Source organism: Lithobates pipiens, unplaced genomic scaffold (assembly GCF_037356315.1).
Source record: "Lithobates pipiens isolate NorthernLeopardFrog02 unplaced genomic scaffold, aLitPip1_a1.2 Scaffold_25, whole genome shotgun sequence".
NCBI classification, from domain to species: Eukaryota; Metazoa; Chordata; class Amphibia; order Anura; family Ranidae; genus Lithobates; species Lithobates pipiens.
The window spans coordinates 99638298-99656952 of NW_027507787.1; positions in this window are offsets into that span (position 1 = coordinate 99638298).

Genomic DNA, 18655 nt, shown 5'->3' on the forward strand with positions numbered 1-18655 from the left:
TGGGATCACCAATGTCACTCAATGGAGCGTACTTATTGGGATGCTCCAGCCCTGGATCGGCCTCCCTGGCACTTGCCCCTCTACCCTTCCTGACTGTCACCCATCTACTTTCTGCTACTGCCTGCACCTCCTTGTCTCCACCCACCTCTGTGCTGGCCCCTGCCGGCATCTGCCGTGTACTATCCTGGTTCTCATTTAGGGTGGAGGGGCCTCTCAGTGCTGACAGTTGCTTCCCCAGATTCAGAACCTGGGCTTCCAGGGAAACAATGTGCTTACATTTTGCACAGCAGTATTCACCCTCGCTCAGATGATCAATGAACGCATACATGCCGCAAGATGTACACCGAGTCGCCTCTCCACACCCGCCAGTCATCGTACCTATTAATTTAATGAGGATTAGAGATTATACCCAGTCCAAATTACATAACAACTAGCTTCCTGACACTAATACTCAACAAGACAGTACACAGGTACTCACAGACCACTGTGCACCCACAATACACAATTACTAATGATACACACACACTACTCAGACAACACTCAGGTACTCACACTACACAGGTATTATGACCCCTGTTATAACCTCCTGTTTTCAACTCTGGGTTTTAACTCACCACTTTGACCAGTTCCACTTACACAGAGTTCTCACAAACTCAAGATGAGCAGGCTCAAATGAGTTCAACCCAAACTTATATAGACCTCAAGCACCTGTGCCCAATTAAACCCTCCCCTTAATTAGTAGGCTGAAGGAAGGAAAGGAAGAAAAAAAAACAAAAAACACTATTTAAAAAGTGACAGAAAAGGGTATAAAAGCTACAAGAAAAAGCCCCAAAAGAACCTAAAAATGCAACCCAGCAGTCACCAGCAGGCAAAAAGCAAAACTTATTCACACTCCACTCAAGGCTCCACTGTTCAGCTTGCAACCAGCAGTTTGGCAATTTCACATGAGTTCAACCCAAACTTATATAGACCTCAAGCACCTGTGCCCAATTAAACCCTCCCCTTAATTAGTGTTGTCTCCTTCCGTTTGCAAGTAGGAGATGTTTGTAAGTTGGATGTTTGACTATATGCTCTGCAGAAATGGCGGAACAAGGTGTTGGTTTTGCCACAACATTGTAAGCCCTCAAAGTGACTCTTGCGCCCTGCTGTGAACGATTATATCAAGAATTGTAATTACATGCCATTGTTGAACAGTGGTAGAAAAATTGGGCCTTTGGTGGTTGTGGTGCTGGTGCTGGTGCCACAACACTATAAGTCCTCACAGTTATTCTCGGTGGGCACAGGAATGGGCCCTGCTGTGAAATATTATATCAAGAATTGTAATTACATGCCCCTGTTAAACGGGGGCTGAAAAATTGGGCCTTAGGCACTGGTGCTGGTGCCACGACACTGCAAACTCTCCCATATACTCTAGTTGTAGTGCAGGAATGAGCCCTGCTGCAAAGCATTGCATCAAAAATTGTAATTAAATGCCCCTGTTAAACAGGGGCTGAAAAAGTGGGCCTTAGGCACTGGTGCTGGTGCCACGACACTGCATCCTCTCCCATATACTCTAGTTGTGGTGCAGGAATGAGCCCTGCTGCAAAGCATTGCATTAAAAATTGTTATTAAGCGTCCCTGTTAAACAGGGGCTGAAAAATTGGGCCTTAGGCACTGGTGCTGGTGCCACGACACTGCAATCTATCCCATATACTCTAGTTGTGGTGCAGGAATGAGCCCTGCTGCAAAGCATTGCATCAAAAATTTTAATTAAATGCCCCTGTTAAACAGGGGCTTAAAAATTGGGCTGGTGGCATCACCCAGAACCAAAAATGTTCTTCCAAGATATCAGCAGAGGAGGAAGAGGATAGACAATCAACATAACAGGACAGTCACTCAGCATCAGCATAGGCAGTCTTGAAGAGATGTGATATTTAAAAAAAAAATTATTCGGTTACATCAGCTTCAGGTGCTTGGTAGCTGTGGGCGATCCAAGACTGATTCATCTTTATGAAGGTCAGTCGATCAACCACACTGAAGGTCAGTCGATCAGCAGCACTGAAGGTGCGTTCCGAAAGAACGCTGGATGCAGGACAAGCCAGTAGCTCAATTGGATACTGTGCAAGCTCTGGCCAGTGATCCATCCTCAAGACCCAGTAAGCCAGAGGATTTTCGGTGGGAAAGGTGTCCAAGTCTGACCTTGCCCCTAGGTATTCCTGCACCATGTAAATCAGATGCTGGCAATGGTTGCTGGAACCGATCATACCTTGGGGCTGCGGACTAAAAAATTGTCTGAACGCATTGGTCAGACGGCCACCTTCTCCACCACTCCTTCTGACTGATGCCTCAGCAACACTTGTCCAGGACCAGGAGTTTGTAACCTCCCAGTCTCTGGGAAAGCATTGCACAGACCTTTCGCAAAGGCCACAAAAGGTCATCAACCTTACCCTTGTACTGTGGATCAAGGAGAGTGGCCAGCCAGTAATGGTCCCTCTCCTTGATCCGAAGAATACGAGGATCCTTCCGCAGGCTTTGCAGGATCAGGGAGGCCATGCAGCATAGGTTAGCTGAGGCATTCGGTCCGGAGTCCTCTGGGTCACTAAGGACAACATGATCCGCAGCTACCTCCTCCCAGCCACGTACAAGCCCATGGGTTTCTTGGGACTGTAAATCATCCCTACAAGACTGCTGCTGCTGCTGATGCTGAGTGCCAGTCTCCACCTCCATGCTGACACAATCATCCTCCTCCTCCTCCTCCTTGTCCTCTTCCTGTGTGATGGGTGGGACAGCAGGAACACTGTCTGGATAAAGGGGGCCTTGAGAGGCAAGGAAGTCCTCCTCTTCCTGACTCTGTTCTGCCTCAAGTGCCCTGTCCATTATTCCACGCAGCGTATGCTCCAACAGGTGGACAAAAGGTACAGTGTCACTGATGCATGCACTGTCACTGCTCACCATCCTTGTGGCCTCCTCAAACGGTGACAGGACAGTGCATGCATCCCTGATCATGCCCCACTGGCGTGGGGAGAAAAAAACGCGCTCCCCTGACCCTGTCCTGGTGCCGTAGTCGCACAGGTACTCATTGATGGCCCTCTGCTGTGTGTGCAGCCGCTGCAGCATGGCCAACGTTGAGTTCCACCTGGTGGGCATGTCACATATAAGGCGGTTCTTGGGCAGGTTCAACTCCTTTTGGAGCTCAGCCAGCCGAGCACAGGCATTGGAAATGCACACAGACTTTCCTGGCCTGCTTCAGGACATCCTGTAAGCCCGGGTACCTGCCCAAGAACCGCTGCACCACCAGGTTAAGGACGTGAGCCACACAGGGCACATGGGTCAGTTGTCCCTGTCGGAGGGCGGAGAGGAGGTTGGTGCCATTGTCGCAAACCACCATTCCTGGCTTAAGCTGGCGTGGCGTCAAACACCTCTCGGCCTGCCCCTGCAGAGCTGACAAAATATTTGCCCCAGTGTGGCTCCTGTCCCTCAAACAAACCAGCGCAAGCACGGCATGGCATCGTTTTTCCGGCGTACTTGCGAATGCCCCTTGAACGCCTATGGAGCACCGCTGGTTCTGAGGACAAAGCACTGGAAGAGGCCATGGAGGAAGAAGAAGAGGAGGGGGTGGAGGAGAGAGGTTTAACACAACCAGTAGTAGCATTTTGGAGGCGTGGTGGCGGAACAACCTCCAACACTACTGCATTTTGTCCAGCATCCTTCCCAGCTGCCAGAAGAGTGACACAATGGGCTGTGAAAGACAGGTAACGTCCCTGTCCATGCCTGCTAGACTATGAGTCAGCGGTAATATGCACCTTACCGCTGACCACCCTGTCCAGCGAGGCAAGGACATTGCCTTCCACATGCCGGTAGAGAGCAAGAATCACCTTCCATGAGAAAAAGTGGCATTTGGGGACCTGCCACTGAGGAACCACACATTGTACAAACTCACGGAAGGGGGCTGAGTCTACCAACTGAAAAGGCAGCAGTTGAAATTCTAGCAATTTAGCCAAGCTAGCATTCAACCGCTGGGCATGTGGATGGCTGGGAGTGAACTTCTTTTGATGGTCCAGCAGCTGGGGCAGGGAAATTTGCCTGCTATAATCGGACGTGGGTGTACTGCTAGCAGAGTGCCCGCAAGCACTTGGCTATGACACACCTAATTCTACACCTTCATTCCTCTCAGAGCAGGTTTCAGAGAGGACTGAAGGTCTAGTGGGGTTGGAGATCCCAGCTGATGAGGAGCAAGGAGAGGTCCTCTTTGTTCTTTGGTGTGGGTCTTTGAGGTACGCTTGCCAACGAGCTGCATGGCAGGTCAACATATGTCTGGTCAAGCATGTGGTGCCCAAGCGGCTGATGTTTTGACCAAGCGAGATACGCTTGAGACATATGTTGCAAATTGCAGCGGTGCGATCTGATGCACTCGTCTCAAAAAAGGCCCACACCAAAGAACTTTTAGAATAACGCGCAGAGGCAGCGCCCTGCACAGGCGGAGCTCTGCGGTGTGATTCAGTCGGTGTTCTGCCCCTAAGCTGGTCCCCGGAGGACATCCTGCCTCATTGGACATGTTCCCCCTCCTCTCTCCTACCAGGCACCCACGTGGAGTCAGTGCCCTCACCATCCCCTCCCTCTTCATCGCTGGAGCAAACCTGGCAGTATGCTGCGGCTTCTGGAACATGACTGCCAGATTGCTGTCCTTCTTGAGCATCCCCTCTCTTTACGCTAACGCTACTGCCTTCCTCTAGCTGAGTATCATCATCAGAGCCACAAAACACTGGGCATCCTCCTGGAGCATGTACCCAACACTGTGCTCAAAGAGTTCAGGAGACTCCTCACGTGGTGGGTCTAGGGAAGGAGTCACTGATGATGACATTGAGAGGAGGGAAGACGATGCGTTGGCAGCTGCTTTGCTAGTACCCTGAGCCTGGGTGAGAGAGGATGAGGAGGATGAAGAGGGCTTGGTCATCCACTCTACTAAGTCTTCGGCATGATGCGGCTCAACACGTCCAGCTGCCGAAAATAAGGACAAGCGTGTCCCATGGCCACGTGCTGATGATGACGATGCACCGCGTCCACGACCAGCACTGTTGTCTCTAGACACAGAGTCTTCTTGCCCTCTTTTATCGGCTCGTACCTGTCTGTCTCTCCTTGTTGGCCTTCTAGACATGGTAATGGCCTGGAGGGAGATGGGAAAATCAGCAATTGGGTAGTGTACAACTAACTCCTGTAGATGGCAGATGGCTCAATTAGAGAAGAGCTATATAGGTGGATAATGGTGTATACTGCGGTCAGGGCACACAGACAACACCTACAATCTCCTACAGCTGACTGAAAGCTCTATTACAGAAGAGCAATATAGCTAGCTATATAAGTGGATATAATGGTGTATACTGCGGTCAGGGCATGCAGACAACACCCACAATCTCCTACAACTGACTGAAAGCTCTATTACAAAAGAGCAATATAGCTAGCTATATAGGTGGATATAATGGTGTATACTGCGGTCAGGGCATGCAGACAACACCCCCAATCTCCTACAGCTAATTGAAAGCTCTATTACAGAAGAGCAATATAGCTAGCTATATAGGTTGATATAATGGTGTATACTGTGGTCAGGGCACGCAGACAACACCCACAATCTCCTACAACTGACTGAAAGCTCTATTACAGAAGAGCAATATAGCTAGCTATATAGGTGGATATAATGGTGTATACTGCGGTCAGGGCACACAGACAACACCCACAATCTCCTACAACTGACTGAAAGCTCTATTACAGAAGAGCAATATAGCTAGCTATATAGGTGGATATAATGGTGTATACTGCAGTCAGGGCACGCAGACAACACCCACAAACTCCTGCAGATTGCTAAAAGCTCAATTACAGAAGAGCAAGAACACTAAATCGGCCTATAACGAACGGTGTATACTGTGTTGAAGGTACACAGAGAACACCCACCAACTCCTACAGACGCAAACACACTATACAAGGCCGCCGCACTGGCAGCCTTATATAGTGTGGGGCGTGTACTACACAGCCTGAGCATCCTGCCTGTGGCCAATCATGGCTCTCCTCAAGTCCTCGATGCCGGCGCTGTGATTGACCAAGCATGCAGGGTCACAGTGCATGCTTGGCCAATCATGAGCCAGCAATGCACTGCGATGGCGCAGTGCATTGTGGGCCGTGAGCGCCACACGAATTTGGCACGAACGGCCCATAACGTTCGGTATTCGCCAAACGTGCGAACAGCCGATGTTCATACGTTCGACTCGAACATCAAGCTCATCCCTAGGCACCACTACAATAAGGTGCTACAAAGCAGAAGTAATCCCCCATAAACAGTATAGTAAGCATATATCACTGCTCATATATACAAAGTATGCTAAGTAACAAGGTATACACAATATTTTTGTTTAGATGATCATTCATTTTAGGATCTAAAAAACATTTGAAAAACTATAATTTACCTGATAGGAAACTCAGCTCATAAAACATAGGAATATGGAAGAGTGTCAGCAGAAAAGGACCAAGTGGTCCATCGAGTCTGCCTACTTATATACATATATATATATATATATATATATATATATATATATATATATATATATATATATATACAGTGGTGTGAAAAAGTGTTTGCCCCCTTCCTCATTTCCTGTTCCTTTGCATGTTTGTCACACTTAAGTGTTTCGGAACATCAAACCAATTTAAACAATAGTCAAGGACAACACAAGTAAACACAAAATGCAATTTGTAAATTAAGGTGTTTATTATTAAAGGTGAAAAAAAATCCAAACCATCATGGCCCTGTGTGAAAAAGTGATTGCCCCCTAAACCTAATAACTGGTTGGGCCACCCTTAGCAGCAACAACTGCAACCAAGCGTTTGCGATAACGTGCAATGAGGCTTTTACAGCGTCCTGGAGGAATTTTGGCCCACTCATCTTTGCAGAATTGTCCTAATTCAGTTACATTAGAGGGTTTTCGAGCATGAACGGCCTTTTTAAGGTCATACCACAAGATCTCAATAGGATTCAGGTCAGGACTTTGGCTAGGCCACTCCAAAGTCTTCATTTTGTTTTTCTTCAGCCATTCGGTGGTGGACTTGCTGGTGTGTTTAGGATCATTGTCCTGCTGCAGAACCCAAGTTCGTTTCAGCTTGAGTACACGAACAGATGGTCGGACATTCTCCTTCAGGATCTCTTGGTAGACAGCAGAATTCATAGTTCCTTTTATCACGGCAAGTCTTCCAGGTCCTGAAGAAGCAAAACAGCCCCAGACCATCACACTACCACCACCATATTTTACTGTTGGTATAATGTTCTTTTTATGAAATGCAGTGTTCCTTCTACGCCAGATATACTTGGACACACACCTTCCAAAGAGTTCCACTTTTGTCTCATCGGTCCACAGAATGTTGTCCCAAAAGTCTTGGGGATCATCAAGATGTGTTGTGGAGAAATTGAGACGAGCTTTGATATTCTTTTTGCTCAGCAGTGGTTTTCTCCTTGGAACTCTGCCATGCAGGCCATTTTTGCCCAGTCTTTTCCTGATGGTGGAGGCATGAACGCTGACCTTAACTGAGGCAAGTGAGGCCTGCAGTTCCTTGGACGTTGTTGTGGGGTCTTTTGTGACCTCTTGGATGAGTCATCGCTGCGCTCTTGGGGTAATTTTGGGCGGCCGGCCACTCCTGGGAAGGTTCACCACTGTTCCATGTCTTCGCCATTAGTGGATAATGGCTCTCACTGTGGTTCGCTGGATTCCCAAAGCTTTGGAAATGGCTTTATAACCCTTTCCAGACTGATAGATCTCAATTACTTTCTTTCTCAATTGTTCCTGAATTTCTTTGGGTCTCGGCATGATGTGTAGCTTTTAAGGATCTTCTGGTGGACCTTACTGTGTCAAGCAGCTCCTATTTAAGTGATGCCTTGATTGTGAACAGGTGTGGCAATAATCAGGCCTGGGTGTGGCTAGAGAAATTGAACTCAGGTGTGGACAACCACAGTTATAGTATGTTTTAACAAGGGGGGCAATCACTTTTTCACACAGGGCCATGATGGTTTGGATTTTTTTTCACCTTTAATAATAAACACCTTCATTTACAAATTGCATTTTGTGTTTACTTGTGTTGTCCTTGACTATTGTTTAAATTGGTTTGATGTTCCGAAACACTTAAGTGTGACAAACATGCAAAGGAACAGGAAATGAGGAAGGGGGCAAACACTTTTTCACACCACTGTATATATATATATATATATATATATATTCTTTTTTATATATACAATATCTCACAAAAGTGAGTACACCCCTCACATTTTTGTATATATTTTTTAATATTTTTTCATATGACAACACTGAAGAAATAACACAATGTAAAGTAGTGAGTGTACAGCTTGTCTAACAGGGCAAATTTGCTGTCTCCTCAAAATAACTCAACACACAGCCATTAATGTCTAAAGCACTGGCAACAAAAGTGAGTACACCCCTAAGTAAAAATGTCCAAATCGGGCCCATTAGCCATTTTCCCTCCCCTGTGTCATGTGACTCGTTGGTGTTACAAGGTCTCAGGTGTGAATGGGGAGCAGGTGTGTTAAATTTGGTGTTATCGCTCTCAGTCTTTCACACTGGTCACTGGCAGTTCAACATGGCACTTCATGGCAAAGAACTCTGAGGATCTGAAAAAAAGAATTGTTGCTCTACATAATGATGGCCTAGCCTATAAGAAGATAGCCAAGACCCTGAAACTGAGTGGCAGCACAGTGGCCAAAACCATGCAGTGGTTTAACAGGACAGGTTCCACTCAGAACAGGCCTCGCCATGGTCGACCAAAGAAGTTGAGTGCACATACTCAGCGTCATATCCAGAGGTTGTCTTTGGGAAATAGACATATGAGTGCTGCCAGCATTGCTGCAGAGGTTGAAGGCGTGGGGGTCAGCCTGTCAGTAGGGATGGCCGAACTGTTCGCCCCGGCGGTCGGTTTGCGGCAAATTTTGCGTGTGGTCGCGATTCGCCAGATCAGCGGACTATTGCCGCTGTTCGCCCGGCGGACATATGTGTTTACAGTGTGAAAGAACTTTGACCCATGATGACACATCCATCATGGGGTACAGGACAGCCAATTGAGACATTTCAGCACATGGACAATTGGACATTCCCCCTACCTTATAAATAGACCTGATCTGGCGGCCATTTTACATTCTGTCTTATGTCAGTTTAGGGACAGGACGCTGTGTGGAGCAGGGAAAGACTGTAGTCACACAAATCGCTAGCTATTAAGTCCACAAAAGTCCTTTTAAGGACTGGTATAGGTGTAGTACAGTATATAGGGTTCAGTGCACTGCTGTGCTGGTGATTGCAGCAGCCTGTCTTTTGTCAGTGTAGGGACAGGACACTGTGTGCAGCAGGGACAGTCAGTTTAATCACTAGCTAGCTATTACTATTAGGTCCACAAAGGTCCTTTTAAGGACTGGTATAGGTGTACAGTATATAGGGTTCTGGTGCACTGCTGTGCTGGTGATTGCTGAGTGCACTGCTGACTGATTCTGCAGCTGTCTTTTGTCAGTGTAGGGACAGGACACTGTGTGGAGCAGGGACAGTCAGTTTAATCACTAGCTATTACTATTAGGCCCACAAAGGTCCTTTTAAGGATTGGTATAGGTGTACAGTATATAGGGCTGTACATGTATAATATACTTTCTTCCAAATATAGAAAGAATATTATACTTGACTGCTGCCCGATTCTGCAGCTGTCTTTTATCAATGTAGGGATTGAGGGACAGTCTGCAAATCACTAGCTACTAGGTCCACAAAGGTCCTTTTAAGGACTGGTATAGGTGTACAATATATAGGATGCTGGTGCAGGGCTGTGCTGCAGATTACTGCCCTATTCTGCAGCAGTCCTTTATCAGTGTAGGGACTGAGGGACAGTCTGCAAATCACTAGCTACTAGGTCCACAAAGGTCCTTTTAAGGACTGGTATAGGTGTACAATATATAGGGTGCTGGTGCAGGGCTGTGCTGCAGATTACTGCCCTATTCTGCAGCAGTCATTTATCAGTGTAGGGACTGAGGGACAGTCTGCAAATCACTAGCTACTAGGTCTGCAAAGGTCCTTGTAAGGACTGGTATAGGTGTACTATTTGGTGTGCAGTATATAGGTGTGTAATGCACATATGAAATACTTGCACATATAGAAAACATAGTATAGTGCATTTCCACTGTGCAGCATTGTGACTGCTGAGCGGTTCTGCAGCGATACTACAAAGAGTGACAAATGCAATAAAAAAAAAGTATTATAACTGGTGTGGTAGACCAGTGGCCCCCAAAAACGACAGATTGAAGCAGGATCTTATATACCCTCTTCCACGTACATACTGCACTTCTCTAGAGACTTTTGTCACAGTGTCATTTAAAAAAATGACAGGCAGAGGAAGAGGCAGGCCCTTCCGCAGGCGTGGTAGGGGTAGGGCAGGAGCAACAGGCTTGAGCCAAAGTGGCAAATTGCAGAAGGTGCGTGCGATTACGTCAAAGGACGCACCAGACTTGGTTGAGTGGCTCATTCAGCCTTACTCTTCTGCACCCTCCTCATCCTCTCGATCTGCACCCTCTTCTTCACTCTCTGCTATGTGCACCCCCAAAGACACTACCACCAACACCACCACCACCATATACCTTCCGCTTGAGTCACAGGAATTATTTTCCGATCCATATCAAGACATTTCCGATGCGCAGCCACTCTTGGCATTGGATCAGGAAGAGAAGGTAGCAACAACCGCCACGCAGGAGTCTGACGACCCCAAATCCCTCAGAAGGAGGAGGTTGGTCCCCGCTGTTGCTGCCTACTCCGAGATCTCTAATTATAGCGGTGGGGAAGGTGACGTCGATGATGACGTGTCTAGTGATGTCACGTGGGTGCCCACAAGAGAGGAAGAGGAGGGGAGTTCAGAGGGAGATATGGACCAGCAGATGGGGGGAGAAGCAGGAAGAACTTAGATTGCACAGGAGGGATAAAGCAGACTGCGAATGTAGCAGGAGCGAGGCATCAACCATGCACGGTCACATCTGGCGTTCCCAGGATGCCAGCACATGGCTCCGCAGTGTGGGCTTTTTTTAACGTGTCCGCTGCTGACAATAGTGTTGCCATCTGCAATCTTTGCAGTCAACGCATAAGTCGCAGTAAGTCCCACACTCACCTAGGGACGACCGCCTTAAGAAGGCACATGATCTGCCATCACCCAGCCCAGTGGGAGCAATGGAACACACAAAGCCACACTCCAGGCTCTCACCGTCCAACCTCGTCTTCTACTTCTCCTTCTCCTCTCTCCTCACAACTGTCCTCCACTCCACCTTACATCACGCCATCCTCACATTTTTCTGCAAAAAGGCAGGCTTCCGTGGGTCAAATGTTTGAGCGTAAAAAAATGATTACGTCGGATAACCCTCTTGCCCAATGGTTGACGGCTGGCTTGTCAGAACTGAGCACGCCAACTACTGCCATATAAACTGGTGGACTACGAGGCCTTTCGAAAATTTGTGGCCATTGGAACACCACAATGGAAGGTCCCAGGAAGGAAGTATTTCTCACAGAAGGGCATCCCAGAGCTATATGGCCATGTTCAGCGGCAAGTGAATGTATCTCTGGCACACAGTGTTGGTGCCAAGATACATCTGACCACAGACACGTGGTCTAGCAAACACGGGCAGGGAAGGTATATCACTTTTACTGCCCACTGGGTGAACCGTCTGACGGCGGTCAAGCATGTAACCTCGGGCACCCGTGTAGATTTGGTTTTACCACCACGGATTGCATGCAGGCCTGCCTCTTCTTCTCCTCCTCCTACTCCATGCTCCTGCCTCTCCTCCTCGGCTGACTCCTCTTTTTCCGCTGCTAGCGTCTCTTCCGCTGCGCCGCCCAAGCTTCCCAGAACCTATTCGACATGCCAGGTGAGATGTTGCCATGCTGTGCTGCGTCTGTTGTGCCTGGAAGCCAAGAGCAACACTGGCCCTGCACTCCTTTCAGCTTTGCGTTCACAGGCAGATCAGTTGCTAACACCGCTCAATTTGACAGTTGGTAAAATGGTGTGTGACAACGGTGCCAATCTGCTTAGCGCATTGAAACAGGGCAAAATTACGCACGTGCCATGCATGGCACACGTCTTAAACTTGGTCGTGCAGCGATTCGCTGTCAAATACCCTGGGGTCCAGGACATCTTGCGGCAGGCAAGGAAAATCTCGACCCATTTCAGAAGATTTTACAAGGCCATGGCTCGCCTTGCTGACATTCAGCGACGACACAATCTGCCAGTCAGGCATCTTATTTGCGATTGCCCGACGCAATGGAACTCAACCTTCTATATGCTTGATAGGCTGCTCCAGCAGAAACGTGCAGTTATCGTTTACCTGTACGAACTCTGTGGCAGAACAGGTTCTGGGGAGCTGCTTTTTTTTTTTCACCGCGCCAATGGAGGAGCAGGATCAGGAAGATGAGGAAGTCGCAATGCTGGATGAATTCCCAGGGGGGGCTACTCTATCTGAGACAAGTCAACAACAGGAGTCTGAAGAGGAGTCAGAGGAGGATGGTGCCGGGGCAGATGAGGAGGAGCAAGAAGAGCATGCTTTAAACCTTTCTGGGATCCCTGTTGTTGTGCGTGGATGGGGAGTGGAGAACGAGGAGGACGACATTATCCTGGATGATGAGCAGGAGCCAGGCCACCACACCGCTTCCAGTTTAGTGCAAATGCGGGCCTTCATGCTCCAGTGTTTTAACAGGGACCCCCGTATAAAAAGCATAAGGGTCAAGGACCAGTACTGGATGGCAACGTACTTAGACCCCCGGTACAAACACAAAATGGCAGAAATGTTACCACCGTCACAGAGGGCTGTCAGAATGGAGCACTTCCAGGCCTTGCTTTGAGAAATGCTGCATTCTGCTTTTGCGTGAACTGGCAGAGGAGGAATTCCCACTCCCAGAGAAAGAGTTGTGGGTACCAATCCAACAGCGCCTGCAAGAAGAGGCCGGTTTGAAGATGTGTTGGTGACTTCTGATATGAGGTCATTCTTTTAGCCGACCCATCGACAGGTCTCATCCTGATCCAGCATCAGGGAACGCCTAGACCGACAGGTGTCCGACTACATCGGGTTAACGGCCGATGTGGACGCTCTGAGGAGTGATGAACCCCTGGACTACTGGGTGGGCAGGCTTGACCTCTGGCCAGAGCTTGCCCAATTTGCAATGGAACTGTTGGCTTGCCCCTCGTCCAGTGTCCTGTCCGAAAGGACGTTCAGCGCAGCAGGGGGGATCGTGACCAATAAGCGCACTCGCCTAGCTCACGACAGTGTTGACTACCTCACATTTATAAAAATGAATGAGGCATGGATCTTGGAGGAATTCAGAACATGTGACCAGTAGACCATGTATATCTCTATAAACAATTTATTTAATCGAGCACACAGACCTTTTTTCTACATTTGGCTCACTTCCTTGTACAAAAAAAGCACACCGTACTATATGCTTGTACCCTCCTGTTTGAAGAGGTTGAGCGGTGTCATATTTTTGGGGCCCAGCAGCGAGTTGCTGGTATCAGTGCTGCTGTCAGTGCTCTCTATCTCGGTGCTGGTGTCAGTGCTCTATATCACGGTGCTGGTTTCAGTGCTCTATATCACGGTGCTGGTGTCAGTGCACTCTATCACGGTGCTGGTGTCAGTGCACTCTATCACGGTGCTGGTGTCAGTGCTCTATATCACGGTGCTGGTGTCAGTGCACTCTATCACGGTGCTGGTGTCAGTGCACTCTATCACGGTGCAGGTGTCATTGCTCTATATCACGGTGCTGGTGTCAGGGCACTCTATCACGGTGCTGGTGTCAGTGCACTATATCACGGTGCTGGTGTCCGTGCTCTCTATCACGGTACTGGTGTCAGTGCTCTATATCACGGTGCTGGTGTCAGTGCACTCTATCACGGTGCTGGTGTCAGTGCACTCTATCACGGTGCTGGTGTCAGTGCACTCTATCACGGTTCTGGTGTCAGTGCTCTCTATCACGGTGCTGGTGTCAGTGCTCTATATCACGTTGCTGGTGTCAGTGCACTCTATCATGGTGCTGGAGTCAGTGCTCTCACGGTGCTGGTGTCAGTGCTCTCTCACGGTGCTGGTTTCAGTGCTCTATATCACGGTGCTGTTGTCAGTTCGCTCTATCTCTGTGCTGGTGTCAGTGCACTCTATCACTGTGCTGGTGTCAGTGCACTCTATCACGGTGCAGGTGTCATTGCTCTATATCACGGTGCTGGTGTCAGTGCACTCTATCACGGTGCTGGTGTCCGTGCTCTCTATCACGGTACTGGTGTCAGTGCTCTATATCACGGTGCTAGTGTCAGTGCACTCTATCACGGTTCTGGTGTCAGTGCTCTATATCACGGTGCTGGTGATCATCTCCTGCACCCTCTTCATAGCCTACCCTGATCTTTCCTCTCCTCCATTGCCTTCATGCGCTCCTGAGTCCTGAATTGTCAAAATTTCACAGAAAAAAAAGAATACTTGTAGTTGTCGATCCCAGATTCACTTCATACATGTGTTATGTCAGTGGTCTCACGGTGCGAGTGTCAGTGCTCTCTCACCGTGCTGGTTTCAGTGCTCTATATCATGGTGCTGTTGTCAGTTCACTCTATCTCTGTGCTGGTGTCAGTGCATTCTATCACGGTGCTGGTGTCAGTGCTCTATATCACTGTGCTGGTGTCAGTGCACTCTATCACGGTGCAGGTGTCATTGCTCTATATCACGTTGCTGGTGTCAGTGCACTCTATCATGGTGCTGGAGTCAGTGCTCTCACGGTGCTGGTGTCAGTGCTCTCTCACGGTGCTGGTTTCAGTGCTCTATATCACGGTGCTGTTGTCAGTTCACTCTATCTCTGTGCTGGTGTCAGTGCACTCTATCACGGTGCTGGTGTCAGTGCTCTATATCACGGTGCTGGTGATCATCTCCTGCACCCTCTTCATAGCCTACCCTGATCTTTCCTCTCCTCCATTGCCTTCATGCGCTCCTGAGTCCTGAATTGTCAAAATTTCACAGAAAAAAAAGAATACTTGTAGTTGTCGATCCCAGATTCACTTCATACATGTGTTATGTCAGTGGCCATGTGGTGGGACTATGTGTGCACAGATAGGAAGTATTTTGTGGCTGAAAATATGACCTGTAGCAATCAGTTTGGTAAAGACAAGCAGACTAAGCACATGGATTACTGGAACCATGTCCTGTGGTCTTATGAGATTAAGATAAACTTGTTTGGTTCAGATGGTGTCAAGCGTGTCAAGCCTGTGTGGCGGCAATCAGGTGAGGAGTCAAGCATGGTGGTGGGAGTGTCATAGTCTGGGACTGCATGAGTGCTGCCAGCTCTCGGGAGCTTCAGTTCATTGAGGGAACCATAAATGCCAACATGTACATTGTAGAAAAGTGTAATTATTTCAGTGTTATCACATGAAAAGATATAATAAAATATTTATAAAAATGTGAGGGGTGTACTAACTTTTGTGAAATACTGTACATGTATTGTTACAAAGTATGCTATGTAACAAGATATACTAAATATTTTCATCCAGCTGATTAAACATTAGCTAAACATTTGAAAAAGCACTGTTTACCTGATAAGAAACATAGAAGAGTGAGCGCAGAAAAGTGGTCCATCGAATCTGCCTACATTTTTTAATATATTAATATTGTGACAGTATGCGAGGCGAGGTAATGGATATATATATATATATATATATATATATATATATATATATATATATATATATATATTATCTCACATGCATTATATTGTAAGAGACTGAACCGGAATCCGGCCTGGGTTTTTCCAGCCTGTTGTGGTTCAGGAAGAGAGCACAGGATAGCTCTGACCTGAGACTCAGAACGGAATCTGAGAGAGGGGAGCTGTGTTTGGATTCAAAAAGAAGGTTTGCTTTACCACATGGTTTGTGGGTGATGGGGACCAGCTCCACACCGTATAGAGAGGAGTCTTCTGTTTAGTTTAGCGCCAGATGGCAAGGATTTAGTTACTGTTTTTTGTTTGTTTTCATGACTTTGCAAACCTCTTCTAAATAAAGCTGGCAACCCGCCAGATTTTAAAGAAACTACCTACACGCTGACCTTAATTTCCAGAAAAGGTGATCCCCATGAGCTAATCTCCCACACGTGGCGTACTCAGCGGGCAATTTCTAAAGATGGAGGAAATGGTAAAGACCCTGCTACAGGCCAATGTAGCTCAGCGGGAAACCAACTGCCTAGTCACAGAGGTCGCTGAAACAAAACAGGTGGCCTAGCAGGAGATGAACCGCCAAGTCACAGAGGCTGCAGCAGCACAACAGGCCTCTAGTGCCAGCAGGAGATGAACCGGCAGTTCACAGAGGCTCTGGTGGAATTGAAAAAGGGGTTTGCACTTCTTGTGCCAGTGGAACCAAAATTGGTACATGCCTCGTACCACCTACATAAGATGACACCTGTTGATGATGTCAAGGCATACCTTGCGACTTTTGAGTCGCTGTCTGAGAAGGATGGCCAAAAGAACAGTGGGCAGGTCTGTTGGCCCCATTTCTGACAGGAGAACCTCAAAAGGCCTATTTTGATCTGGAACTGGATAAGGCCCAGGACTATGAGACTCTGAAGACAGATACTCGTACGCTTGGGTGTCACCATGGCAGTCCGGGCGAAGCGCGTGCATCAGTGGACCTACTCCAGCAACAAGCCACCCCGTTCGCCAATGTTTGACCTGGTCTACCTCACCAGGAAGTGGTTGCAGCCAGGGAACTTGACAGGCCTTCAGATCATGGAACGTGTGGTAATAGACCGTTACCTGTGTGCACCCCCTGCTGCTCTGTGGAAGTCTGACAGGGAGACCACAAAACTACAACCCAATTGGTGAACCTAGTAGAGAGGTACGTTGCTACTGAGGACTTGGTGAACCCATCTACACCCAACTTCAGTGTGTCTAGGGGTGCAAGATCACCCAGCGGTTCTGGTAAGACTGTTCCAGGGTTCAAGAGCATGGGGAAGTTAGATAAGACTGTTGTTACAGCTAATGAGAGAATGGGTGCTAGACCTGGAGACTGGCCAAAGAAGCCAGGAAAGTCTTTGGGGTCATTAAGAGGACTGGGGGTAGAGCACATACAGTGTTTTGGTTGCCATGCATTTGGGCATATTGCTGCAAACTGTCTTATAAATTATAAACCTATGCATTGTGATTATGATTATATGAAAAGATGCATATCTCTGTTTGCACAGGTTGCATGTACTGCATCATGTCAGAGTCGCATTGAAAAACAAATGTGTGTTGTTTAAGTGAATGGAAAGACACTCACAGCTAGGGATGAGCTTCGAGTTCGAGTCGAACTCATGTTCGACTCGAACACTGCCTGTTTGCCTGTTCAGCGAACAGTGAACAATTTTGGCTGTTCGCTGAAAATTGAAAAGCTGGAACACCCTGTACAAGTCTATGGGAGAAATCTAAAGTGCTAATTTTAAAGGCTAATATGCAAGTTACTGTCCTAAAAAGTGTTTGGGGACCTGGGTCCTGCCCCAGGGGACATGCAGGGCCAGATTAAGAACATCATAGGCCTGGTGCTGAGGATTTTGGTGGGGCCTTTTATAAACAATAAATAAATAAAAATGCAAACAATTTTTTGTTATAACAAATTAAATTAAGAGAGAGGGAGGATGAGAGAGAGAGAAAGTGAGAGAGAGAAAGGGGATGAAGGAGGTGTGAGGGGTAAGGGAGGGAGGATGAGAGAGAAAGGGGGGATGAGAGAAAGAGGATGCACATGAGCATGTGTGGGAGTGACATCAACGCAGCCTGGCCAAGGCAAGTGACCGAAGGCACAGAACCCAGAAGGAAGGCCAGGTGAAGATGGAAGTGCCTGGGCCCCACCGGATTGATCACAGCACAGCACTGGAGGGCTCAGTCTGACAATTTAAGTGTGCCCTAATGTGCTAATATGCTGGGCATACTTGTACATTATGGCATAACCTACCCCAGGGCCTCTAAAAAGTAGTAATGTTAGAAAAGTTTACTACCGCTTTAATATCACAGGAGCCTCACATGGGGCCCCCTACTGATCCTGTGGCCCTTGGGCAGTGCATAAGTGCATAGTTGTCAACATTTCAAAAATATTTTCAGGGACGCTTTTTTTACAAGTGCTATATTTAGAGTAGCTGACATCCCCTATGTTCCTCTATACATCACAATAGTAATTGCAAAATTAAATAAGTACTAATAATGGGGCAGAACAAATATGAGGACTGTGAGATTTCCTTTAGTTGAACTGACAAAAGTGTGCCCATTCTAGAACTGGTAACATTGAGGATATTCAGTATAATTTTAAAGAACAGTTTTTTGTGGGTAAGAGGCATAGGGTAGAAGTGTAGGTGGTGTGCAGGTGAGGGAGGAGAATGTGGAGGGTCTAACAGGGGGCACTATGTACATGAGAGGAGTGCAGAGGGTATGGCAGAAGGCACTATGTACAGGAGAGGAGTGTGAAGGGTATAACAGTGGGCAGTATTTACAGCTGAGGAGTGTAGAGGGTATGAAATTGGGCACTATGTATAAGAGAAGAGTGTGGAGGGTATGACAGTGAGAAATATGTACAGGAGTGTGGAGGGTATGACAGTGGACACTATGTACAGGAGAGGTGTGGAGAGTAGGAC